The 10,787-nt window shown below is 49.1% G+C and overlaps 1 long non-coding RNA gene across 1 annotated transcript; it reads right to left on the bottom strand.

The window, feature by feature from the left end:
* Nucleotides 1-6,513: 6,513 nt before the first annotated feature.
* LOC116966193 lies at nt 6,514-10,538 on the bottom strand. Its single transcript, XR_004409923.1, has 4 exons — nt 10,168-10,538; nt 9,747-9,818; nt 6,892-6,945; nt 6,514-6,620 (listed from the first exon to the last, which is right to left on the bottom strand). It is a non-coding gene; the product is annotated as an uncharacterized LOC116966193 (long non-coding RNA).
* Nucleotides 10,539-10,787: the final 249 nt, after the last annotated feature.

Below are 10,787 nucleotides of genomic sequence, written 5' to 3'. Positions count from 1 at the left end.
AACAAAGTCATACTGCAGCTAAAATCAATATATCCTCTATCATTAAAACTCATCAACACACTAGGTGAGTAAACCTAAACAGAAGCTGATCAAAGCTTTGGTGCTGGGAAGCAATAAATGGAAGCATAATTTATCAGTACAAACCCAAGAAAAGAATTAGCTTGATCAGATCAAGGCTGCAAGATAATTCCAGCTGCCCATAAAACTGCATTTCAACATTAGATTACCCTCCATGAGAGCCCCTTCCCCGAGCTGTGCTTCCCACATTATAATGCCAAAGAACTAATGTGTTAGCCGTGCTTCCGATTACTTTTTCTTCTGACCCAAAAGGCCAGCAGCCGAAACGTTAAGCTGGGAAAGTCGGTGGGTGGCAGCAGTAACAATAGCAATAGACAATAGACAATAGGTGCAGGAGTAAGCCACTCATTCGGCTCTTCGAGCCAGCATCGCCTATCATGGAGGGACATTGTATAAACACAGCTGTAATTTCTACATGGTGAAAATGTATAAAAATACCCTTTAATAAAATCTGACAATGCGCACTTTAACCACACTTGATTTTTTTCTATTACAAATCTCAAATTGTGGAGTACAGAGGCAAATAAATAAATGATGGGTCTTTTGTGTTATGGTTTAAAGGGGCAGAGTGCTTTGGGATGTGATTCTAGAGCAGAGGTCTCAGCAGCCAGGTCTGGAGGAGATAAGGGAGGAGGTGAGATTTTAATGAGTAAGGCAAAACAAAATATACACCCACTTCCAGTCCCAGGTCCCTCTCTCACCTCAGCCTTCCTTGCATTTGTTGCTCAAATATTCCCTGTGGCCTTTGAACTCAGGAGGCTAAGGGGTGATCACATGAAGTTGTAGATATTATCGTCCATGTAGTCTGAGCATTTGACAGCACTGGGCCTCTATTCGCCGGAGTTTAGAAAGTTGAGGGGGGACCTCATTGAAACTTACAGAATCCTGAAAGGCATAAATAGAGTGGATGTGGAAAGGATGTTTCCACCAGTTGGAAAGGTTAGGACCAGCGGTTATAGTCACAGAATTAAAGGGCACTTGTTTAGATACGAGGTGAGGAGGAACTTCTTTAGTCAGAGGGTAGTTAATCTGTGGAACTCATTGCCACAGAGGGCTGTGGAGGCTATCAGTGGATATTTTTAAGGCAGAGATAGACAAATCTTTGATTAGAACAGGTGTCAAGGGTTATAGGGTGAAGGCAGGATAATGGAATTAGGAGGCAGAGATCGGACATGATTGAATGGCGGAGTGGTCTCAATGGGCCAAATTGTCTAATTCTACTCGTGTAACGTGAACTTTTACCCTAAGATGGGAAATCAGGAACAAGAGGACTTAAGTTTAATGTGAAAGTGAAAAGATTGAATAGAAATCTGAGGGCAGCATTTTCACACAGAGGGTAGGTAAATAGAACAAGCTGCTCGAGGAGGTAGTTTAAGCTTCGATCGCCCCGACGGCCTCGACCACGGGATAATAAAGAGGAAGAAGATTAAACTTTATTGCCTTCCATTATAGTGAGGAAAGTGGGAAATCCGCTGTGGTGGATGTTCATGTTAATTTTGATGTAGGTGTGTCTTGTTGCTTTTTTTTAGTATGGCTGTATGGTAATATGAGTTTGACTGGACCTTAATTGGTACATGTGACAATAAACAGACCTTTGAACCTTTGAACAGACATTTGGACAGGTACTTGGATAGAAAAGGCTTCCAGGGATATGGGCCACATACAGGCAGGTGGAACTAGCGTAGATAGGAAATCTGGTCTGTACAGGCTAGTTGGGCAGAAGAGCCTGTTTCCATGCAGTATGACTGTAGGTCTGATTAGAGATAGCCAGTGAGCAGGGCAGTTTATATGGACTTCAGAAGACCATTGACAAGTTGCCATATGGTAGGCTAGTGTGGAAGGTTAGATCACATGGAATCCAAGGCAAGCTACACAATTGGATTCAAGATTGGCTTGGAGGAAGGAGTCAGTGGGTAGTTTTGGAGCACAGTTTCTCTCATTGGAGGCCTGTGACAAGTGGAGTGATCCAGATGTCGGTGTTGTGTCCACTGTTGTTTGTTAGCTACATTAACAATGTGGATGACAGTGTTGTTAACATTGTAAGTGAATTTGTAGACTATGGTAATAACACCATAATTGTTCAGTCACATTCAGGGAGAGCATGGTGACACTGGAATTCTCCACCCTGGAGGTTAGATTGTTGGTAATAGTCATAGATCAGTATTTCAATGATAGGGAATGGAAAGCTACGTGCAGTTGGCACAGGAGAAGAGTTGTGGTGTGGAGCAAATTGGCCATGGTCATATTAAATTACAGTGTGAGGAGACAGGTGGCCTACTCTTACTCCTGTCCCTTTTGTGTTATGGTGTTCAGTGCTTTGGAATGTGATTCTAGAACAGATCGATTCTAGAGATAAGGTCCAAAATACAAAATTAGAGGGCAAAATTAGGGCACATGGTATTGGGGGTAGAGTGCTGACATGGTGAGAGAAGTGGTTGGCAGATAGGGAACAAAGAGTAGGGATTAACGGGTCCCTTTCAGAATGGCAGGCAGTGACTAGTGGGGTATCGCAAGGCTCGGTGCTGGAACCACAGCTATTTACAATATACATCAATGATTTGGATGAAGTAACATTAGCAAATTTGCAGATGACACAAAGCTGCGTGGCAGTGTGAACTGTGAGGAGGATGCTATGAGAATGCAGGGTGATTTGGACAGGTTGGGGGAGTGGGTAGATGCGTGGCAGATGCAGTTTAATGTGGATAAATGTGAGGTTATCCACTTTGGTAGCAAAAACAGGAAGGCAGATTACTATCTAAATGGTATCAAGTTGGGAAAAGGGGAAGTACAACGGGATCTGGGGGTCCTTGTACATCAGTCTATGAAAGTAAGCACGCTGGTACAGCAGGCAGTGAAGAAAGCGATTGGCATGTTGGCCTTGATAACAAGAGGAATCGAATATAGGAGCAAAGAGGTCCTTCTGCAGTTGTACAGGGCCCTAGTGAGACCACACCTGGAGTATTGTGTGCAGTTTTGGTCCCCTAATTTGAGGAAGGACATTCTTGCTATTGAGGGAGTGCAGCATAGCTTTACAAGGTTAATTCCCGGGATGGCGGGACTGTCATATGCTGATAGAATGGAGCAGCTGGGCTTGTACACTCTGGAGTTTAGAAGGATGAGAGGAGATCTCATTGAAACATATATGATTGTTAAGGGCTTGGACACGCTAGAGGCAGGAAACATGTTCCCGATGTTGGGGGAGTCCAGAACGATGTTGGGGGAGTCCAGGGGCCACAGTTTAAGAATATTAAGAAAGGAGTAAGGCATTTAGAACGGAGACGAGGAAACACTTTTTCTCACAGAGAGTTGTGAGTCTGTGGAATTCTCTGCCTCGGAGGGCAGTGGAGGCCGGTTCTCTGGATGCTTTCAAGAGAGCTAGATAGGGCTCTTAAAATAGCAGTCAGGGGATATGGGGAGAAGGCAAGAATGGGGTACTGATTAGGGATGATCAGCCATGATCACATTGAATGGCGGTGCTGGCTCGAAAGGCCGAATGGCCTACTCCTGCACCTATTGTTTATTGCCTATAGAGCAACCAGGTCTGGAGGATCTAATTTCAAGGAGATAAAGGAGGTGAGATTTTAATGAGTAAGGCAAGACAAAACATACACCCCCTTCCAGTCCCAGGTCCCCCTCTCACCTCAGCCTTCCTTGCATTTGTTGCTCAAAGATTCCCTGTGGCCTTTCACAGACCTTGCCTCTGTCTCTGACATGTAGAGCCCAGTGTTTTCAGTCCGTCTGCCACCTGTAACAAATGTGACATCAGTCAGGGGTGCGACGGGGAAATAAAATTTGACTGCTAGAACTTTAATGGATGTTGGAATAAAATGGACTCATGCAGCTCATCAAGTCCGCATTAATTTTCCCCCTCTCACACTAAACCTATAGACCCTAGTTTCAGACCCTCTACCTTGGGAAAAATGCGCCCTTCATCCGATCTGTGCTCTTGTGATTTTATAAACCTACATAAGGTCATCCCTTAGCTCCTTCGCTCCATGGAAATCAATCCCAGCCTATCCAGCCTCTCCTTCTCACTCAAACCCTCCAATCCTGGTAATCAATGTTGCATCTTTTCCAGTTTACTGACACCATTCCTGTAACAGGGTGTCCAGAACTGTACATATCCCAGCTGGTGCGGTATCCCCGAGGTCTTGTACACTGAGACAGGACGCCGCAGAGTGAACCAGACACAGATGACCTCTTGGGCTGTCTGCACCCCTGGCTTGGCTCCGTCTCCCAGCTCCAACCCCCTCCATGTCTCCCTCCTGCCTAAGTCCCCCTCCCCTGTTCAAATCCCCTTCCTCCTCTGCATCCTAAACCCTCACCATCCCCTCTTCCCCTCCCCGCCATCCTGTGCCCATCTGCCTGCCCCCTCCCACGACCCCCATAACCCTTCCTTGCTCTATCCTCTGCCCCTCCCTGCTGCCCTGCCCCAGATAACCCTCCCCTCCAGCCCCGCCCCCTCCCCTCCAGCCCCGCCCCCTCCCCTCCAGCCCCACACCCTCCCTCCAGCCCCACTCCCTCCCCTCCAGCCCCACTCCCTCCCCTCCAGCCCCACTCCCTCCCTCCAGCTCCACTCCCTCCCCTCCAGCCCCGCCCCCTTCCCTCCAGCCCCGCCCCCTCCCCTCCAGCCCCACTCCCTCCCCTCCAGCCCCGCTCCCTCCCCTCCCCACACTCAACGTGACGTCACCTCACATCCCCGCTTCATCGGCGACCGTTAAACCGTCACCCTCGTGGAGCTCGCGCTACCTGACGGCGTGACGTAGTTGGGGGCGGGGAGAGTCTACCTGACGGCGTGACGTAGTGGGGGGCGGGGAGTTTACCTGACGGCGTGACGTTACGGGGGGCGGGGAGGTTGACGGCGTGACGTAGCGGGGGCGGGTCTAACAGACGGCGTGACGTTGTGGGGGGCGGGGAGTCTACCTGACGGCGTGACGTTGTGGGGGGCGGGGAGTCTACCTGACGGCGTGACGTGGTGGGGAGGCGGGGAGAGTCTAGCAGACGGCGTGACGTACGGGGGGCGGGTCTAACAGCCGGCGTGACGTGAGGAGCGGTCAACCTGACGGCGTGACGCGATGCGGGACTCGCAGTCCAACTGACGGCGTGACGTAATGGGGGGAGGGTCTACCAGACGGCGTGACGTGTGGGGAATCCCACGGGCAATCCGATACGTGACGTGTGGGGAATCCTACGGGCTGCTTGACGTGTGACATGAGAGGGGAGAGGGGCAGAGGAGGGGGGGAGATATTGTAGTGAGGGGGCAGGCGAGGGAGTGCCGGGGAAGGGGGGGCATAAGGCCTAGTGTGTGTGAAGTTGCGGGGAGGTTTACAATGTTTCTTATTTAATGTCCCTTGTCTAGTCTGAAATAAACTTCATCATTGGATCAGAAGAAATATAATTGTATGTGTTATAGGATTCTATACATTTATATCACATTCATGTGTGTGTTTATAAACATTTTATTCTTTAACAAGAATTAACAGAATTATGAACTAACAGAATGATGAATCTAACCCTATATCACACACAAACACTTCCCCCGCAATGTCAATTACCCTGCGAGTCGGGTCGGTTCCGGTTACTACAAAATCAACTCAAACACTGCTTGTGAGCCATTTAAAATTAAATGATTTAAAAAACATTAAAAAAGACAATTACCAGAGTCAAATTTTATTCTTGACAAGAAGTATGAACTGACAGAATTATGAATCTAACCCTATATCACACACACAAACTGTTGCCCCGCAACATTGATTACACTGCGAGTCGGGTCGGGTCAGGTAGGCTCAGGTTACTAAAATGGGCGGGGAAAATGCCCATGATCCCCTCCATAGCGTACTACACGTCAGCCCATTGTATTCCGCAGGAGTAGCCTATCTTGCTCCGCTATAAGATCATTGGGTCAGTCCACTTACAGTCGAGCCCTCGTCAGTGGTTACAACAACTGTCACGTGACGTCATGGGTTAAGGCGAGTGTCCTGCTGCATCAACAGATCTTACCTTGAGATCACCAGTCTACAGACAGCTGAGCTCAAGTCAACACCCTCGCTCAGCAGCAGCAGCAATGACTCAATATGTTAGAGAGTCCCAACGCACATGTATGTCAAACTTATCACACCAAATAAAGTAAATGTTTGACCACGAAGTTTGGACTCGATACAGTGTTTTATTTTGGGAAGTCTAACATGGGCAGGACCTACACAGAGAATGGTAGTGTTCTGGGTAGTGTTGTAGAGCAGAGGGATCAAGGTGTACAGGTACAGAGTCCCTGAACGTGGCCTCACAGGTAGATAAGGTGGTCAAGAAGGCTTTGGCACATTGGCCTTCATCGGTCGGGCTTTTGAATAGGATCCAGAGGTGAGGGGGTTACAGAGAAAGTGAGGGTTGTTGGGGTCAGAGGCGGGGGGAGGGGTTACAGAGACGGGAGAGGGGGTGTAGGGGCCAGGCAAGTTTGACAACTGGTACAAGTGTGAATCTAACTGCTAATTTTCGAGGCTGGTACAGAAACAGTTGTTACTCACTGCATTCGTCCCCACAGACAGCTGAGGAGGGGAGAAAAGTAGGAAGGAGTTTAGTTAATAACAAGTGATTCAAGGATCTAAACCCTCCCTCCCTCCCGCAGTATGGAGCTCCATCATCACCGCTCCTCCCACCCTCCCTCCCTCCTCACCGCTCCTCCCTCCCACTCTCCCTCCCTCCCTCCCTCCTCACAGCCCCTCCCTCCCTACCTCCCTCCCTCCCCCCCGCAGTGCGGCGCTCCCTCCTCACAAGATGAAAGGAATACGGAAGATTGGGAAATATTTAGCCTCTGACCTGATTTTAATTTAACTTGGAGAAAGGCATGTAACATATCCAGGGGTTCATAATCTGTGGAGATAGAATGTACTAAATTCCAATCTTTAATCCAACTTACTTCATCTCCCCGGCTAATATCAGGTAACTCAGCTGAACCGTCCTCTCACCAACTAGAGAACAGTCCTGACCTCACATCTACCCCATTGGGGACCCTCGGACTATCTTTAATCGGACTTTACCTTGCACTAAACGTTATTCCCTTCATCCTGTATCTGTACACTGCGGACCATTGTAATCATATACAGTCTTTCTGCTGACTGGTTAGCACGCAACAAAAAAGCTTCTCACTGTACCTCGGTACACGTGACAATAAACTAAACTAACTTAAGTTGAACTTAACTGAACTAACCTCAATTAATGAAAATTAAACTAAATTAAATTAATCTAAATTAAACTAAACTAAATTAAACTAAACTGAACTAAATTAATCTAAACTAAACTAAACTAAATTATGTAACCTAAGTTAAATTAAATTACGTGAAGTTAAATTAAATTAAAGAATACTAAACTCATTTCCCTCTCCCCTGACTCTCAGTCTCGACCCGAAACATCACCCATTCCCTGTCTCCAGAGATGCTGCCTGACCCGCTGAGTTACTCCAGCACTTTGTGTCGAAACAAAACTAAATATCACAAAGTGATCAAACATGTCGGAACAGGCCCTTCGGCCCACAATGTCTGGGCCGAACATGATGCCAAATTATACTAATCTCCTTTGCCTGCAGGTGATCCATATCCCTCCATTCACTGCATATCGATCTGCCTATCCAAAAGCCTCTTAAACACTACTATCGTATCTTCATTCACCACCATCATCAGCACGTTCCAGGGACCCACCACCCTCTGTGTAAAACACACTTGCCCTGCAAAAGGGCATGTTTCCTCGCTCTATCTCTATATGGCTCTAGGCTGGTTTACACCAAAAGATACACACAGTGCTGGAGTAACTGGAGGAATCGGTTTTCACACCTTACTCTTCCATATCTCTAAGGAAGACAAAAATGCTGGCGAAACTCAGCGGGTGAGGCAACATCTATGGAGAGAAGGAATAGGCGATGTTTTGGGTCGAGATCCTTCTTCAGACGAATGTGGGGGTGGGGGTGGGGGGGGGCAGGAAAGAGAAAGGAAGAGGTTAAGACAGTGGGCTGGGAAGGGGAGGGGAAGGAGGGCGAATGCTAGGTCGACCTGAAATTGAAGAAGTCAATGTTCATACCGCTGGGATGTAAACTGCCCAAGCGAAATATGAGGTGTTGTTCCTCCAATTTGCGCTGGGCCTCACTCTGACAATGGAGTGCCCAGGACAGAAAGGTCGGATTCGGAATGGGTGGGGAGTTGAAGTGCTGAGCCACTGGGAGATCAGGTTGGTTATTGGGAACTGAGCTGAGGTGTTGGGCGAAGCGATCGCCAAGCCTACGCTTGGTCTCACCGATGTAGGGCAGCTGACACCCAAAGCAGCAGATGCAATAGATGAGGTTGGAGGAGGTGCAGATAAACCTCTGCCACACCTGGAAAGACTGCTTGGGTTCTTGGATGGAGTCGAGGGGGGAGGTACAGCATTCCCTGCGGTTGCAAGGGAAAGTACCAGGGGAAGGGGTGGTTTGGGTGGGAAGGGACGAATTGACCAGGGAGTTATGGAGGGAGAGGTTTCTGCAGAAAGCCGAAAAGGGAGGAGATGGGAAGTTGTGGCCAGTAGTGGGTTCCTGTTGGAGGTGGCGAAAATGTTGAGAATTATCTGTTGTATGTGACTGCTGGTAGGGTGGAAGGTGAGGACAAGGGGGATTCTGTCCTTCTTACGAGTGGGGGGGGGGGGGGGGTTGGGAGTGAGAGCGGAGCTACGGGATATAGAGGAGTGGTGAGAGTCTCATGTATAATTGAAGAGGGGAACCCCGTTCCCTAAAGAATGAGGACATCTCCGATGCCCTGGTTTGTAACATGGAGTCCTTACAGGAAACTGGGAGGGAAGATGTGTAGTCCAGATAGCCATGGGAGTCAGTGGGTTTGTAGTAGATGTCGGTCAGTAGTTTGTTACCTGTGATGGAGATAGTGAGGTCTAGAAACGGTAGGGAGATGTCGGAAATGGTCCAGGTGAACTTAAGTGCCGAATGGAAGTTAGTGGTGAAATGGATGGTCAGTGAGATCTGCATGGGTGCACGAGGTAGCACCAATGCAGTTGCCAATGCAGCGGAGGTAGAGTTCGAGGATAGGGCTACGGTACTCCTCGAACAAGGATTGTTCCGAATCTGACCTTTCTGTCCTGGGCCTCCTCCATGGCCAGAGTGAAATGGAGGAGCAGCACCTCATATTTTGCGTGGGTAGTTTACACACCAGCAGTATGAAATTGACTTCTCCAATTTCTGGTCGTCCCTGCTTTCTCCACCCCCCCCCCTCCTTCCCAGCTCTCCCACAGCCCACTGTCTCCGCCTCTTCTTTCTTTTTCCCGCTCCCCCCCCCCCACGTCTGTATGAAGAAGGGTCTCGACCCGAAACGTCGCCTATGCCTTCTTCTGCATAGATGCTGCCTCACCCGCTGAGTTTCTCCAGTACTTTTGTCTACATTCGATTTTTCCAGCATCTCCAGTTTTTCTTAAACCTTCCATATCTCCAGACTCCTTCTCCCCTGAATCTCAATCTGAAGAAGGGTCTCGACCCAAGACAACACCCATTGCTTCGCTCCAGAGATGCTGACTATCCCGCGAAGATACTACAGCACTTTGTACCTGTCCACGTTCTCCACAGAGATGCTGCCTGCCTGACCCGCTGAGTTACTCCAGCACTTTGTGTCTAATGAAGGCAGTAAAGACTTGTGTTTACTTACCAAGTGAAAACATGAAGGGGTAAATCAAATCCATGTTCTTGTGAAAGGTATAAACCATAGCCTCTGTATAGACTAATGGAAGGGAGGGCGGGAGAGAGAGAGAGACAGAGTCAATGCTGATAAAGACGGGTGCGTGGGGTTATCTGAACACAATTAGCTTCTTCCCCACTAAACCCAACACGCCCACTCTCTCCAGCACATCCTGACTATTCCCAGGTTACAATTATCTGTTTAATAACCAGATGCTCCCCTCCTCACCGCCTCACCCACCTCCTCTCCCCTCCCTCCCTACACTCTATCTAGCCCCTCCTTCTCTCCCTCCTTCCTTCCCTTTCTCCCTCCCTCCTCCTCTCTCTCCCTCCCTCCCGCAGTGCGGCACTCCCTCTCCATCTCCCCCTCTCAATCTCTCCCCCTCTCTCACCCATTTTGAAGTCCTTGGTGTAAGTCCAGCTGAGAGGAACATTCGTCCTCAGAAGCCACGATCAGACAGCGGTTGATCAGGTCCAGGAAGTTGGACCAGAGCAGGCGGTCACAGTTGATACAAGCGCAGCCCCTGTGAGCCAACACGGCGAGAAGGAGAAACACAGAGGCCAGACTATTCTGGGACATCTTGACCTCGGCACTGGATGAGAAACATTCTCGCCTTGTGGGCGACATCGTCCGAGAACCTCCCCGACGCTCAACAAAGGTCTCCAGGATGTCCCGTCACAAAGACCAACCCACGCCCCGACACAAACATTGGAGACACAGAGTGCTGGAGTAACTCAGCGGGACAGGCAGCATCTCTGGAGGACACGGGTAGGAAGAGGGATGAGGGAGAGAGGGAGGGAGAGGGAGAGGGAGAGAGAGAGATGGAGAGAGGAAGGGGAGAGGGAATGAAGGGAGGGACAGATGAAGAGAGGTAAGGTGAGAGGGGAGGGGAGGTTAATAGGAAGAGGGAGAGTAGAATGGGAGGGATTGAGGGAGGGAGGGAGATAGGGAAGGTGGAGGGAGGTGGGTGGAGGAGGGGGTGTCGCGAAGGAGGGGAGCATTGGATTATTA

This window comes from Amblyraja radiata, chromosome 36 (assembly GCF_010909765.2).
Source record: "Amblyraja radiata isolate CabotCenter1 chromosome 36, sAmbRad1.1.pri, whole genome shotgun sequence".
NCBI classification, from domain to species: domain Eukaryota; kingdom Metazoa; phylum Chordata; class Chondrichthyes; order Rajiformes; family Rajidae; genus Amblyraja; species Amblyraja radiata.
The sequence above is the reverse complement of the archived record's forward strand: the minus strand, read 5'-3'. Positions and strand labels throughout refer to the sequence as shown.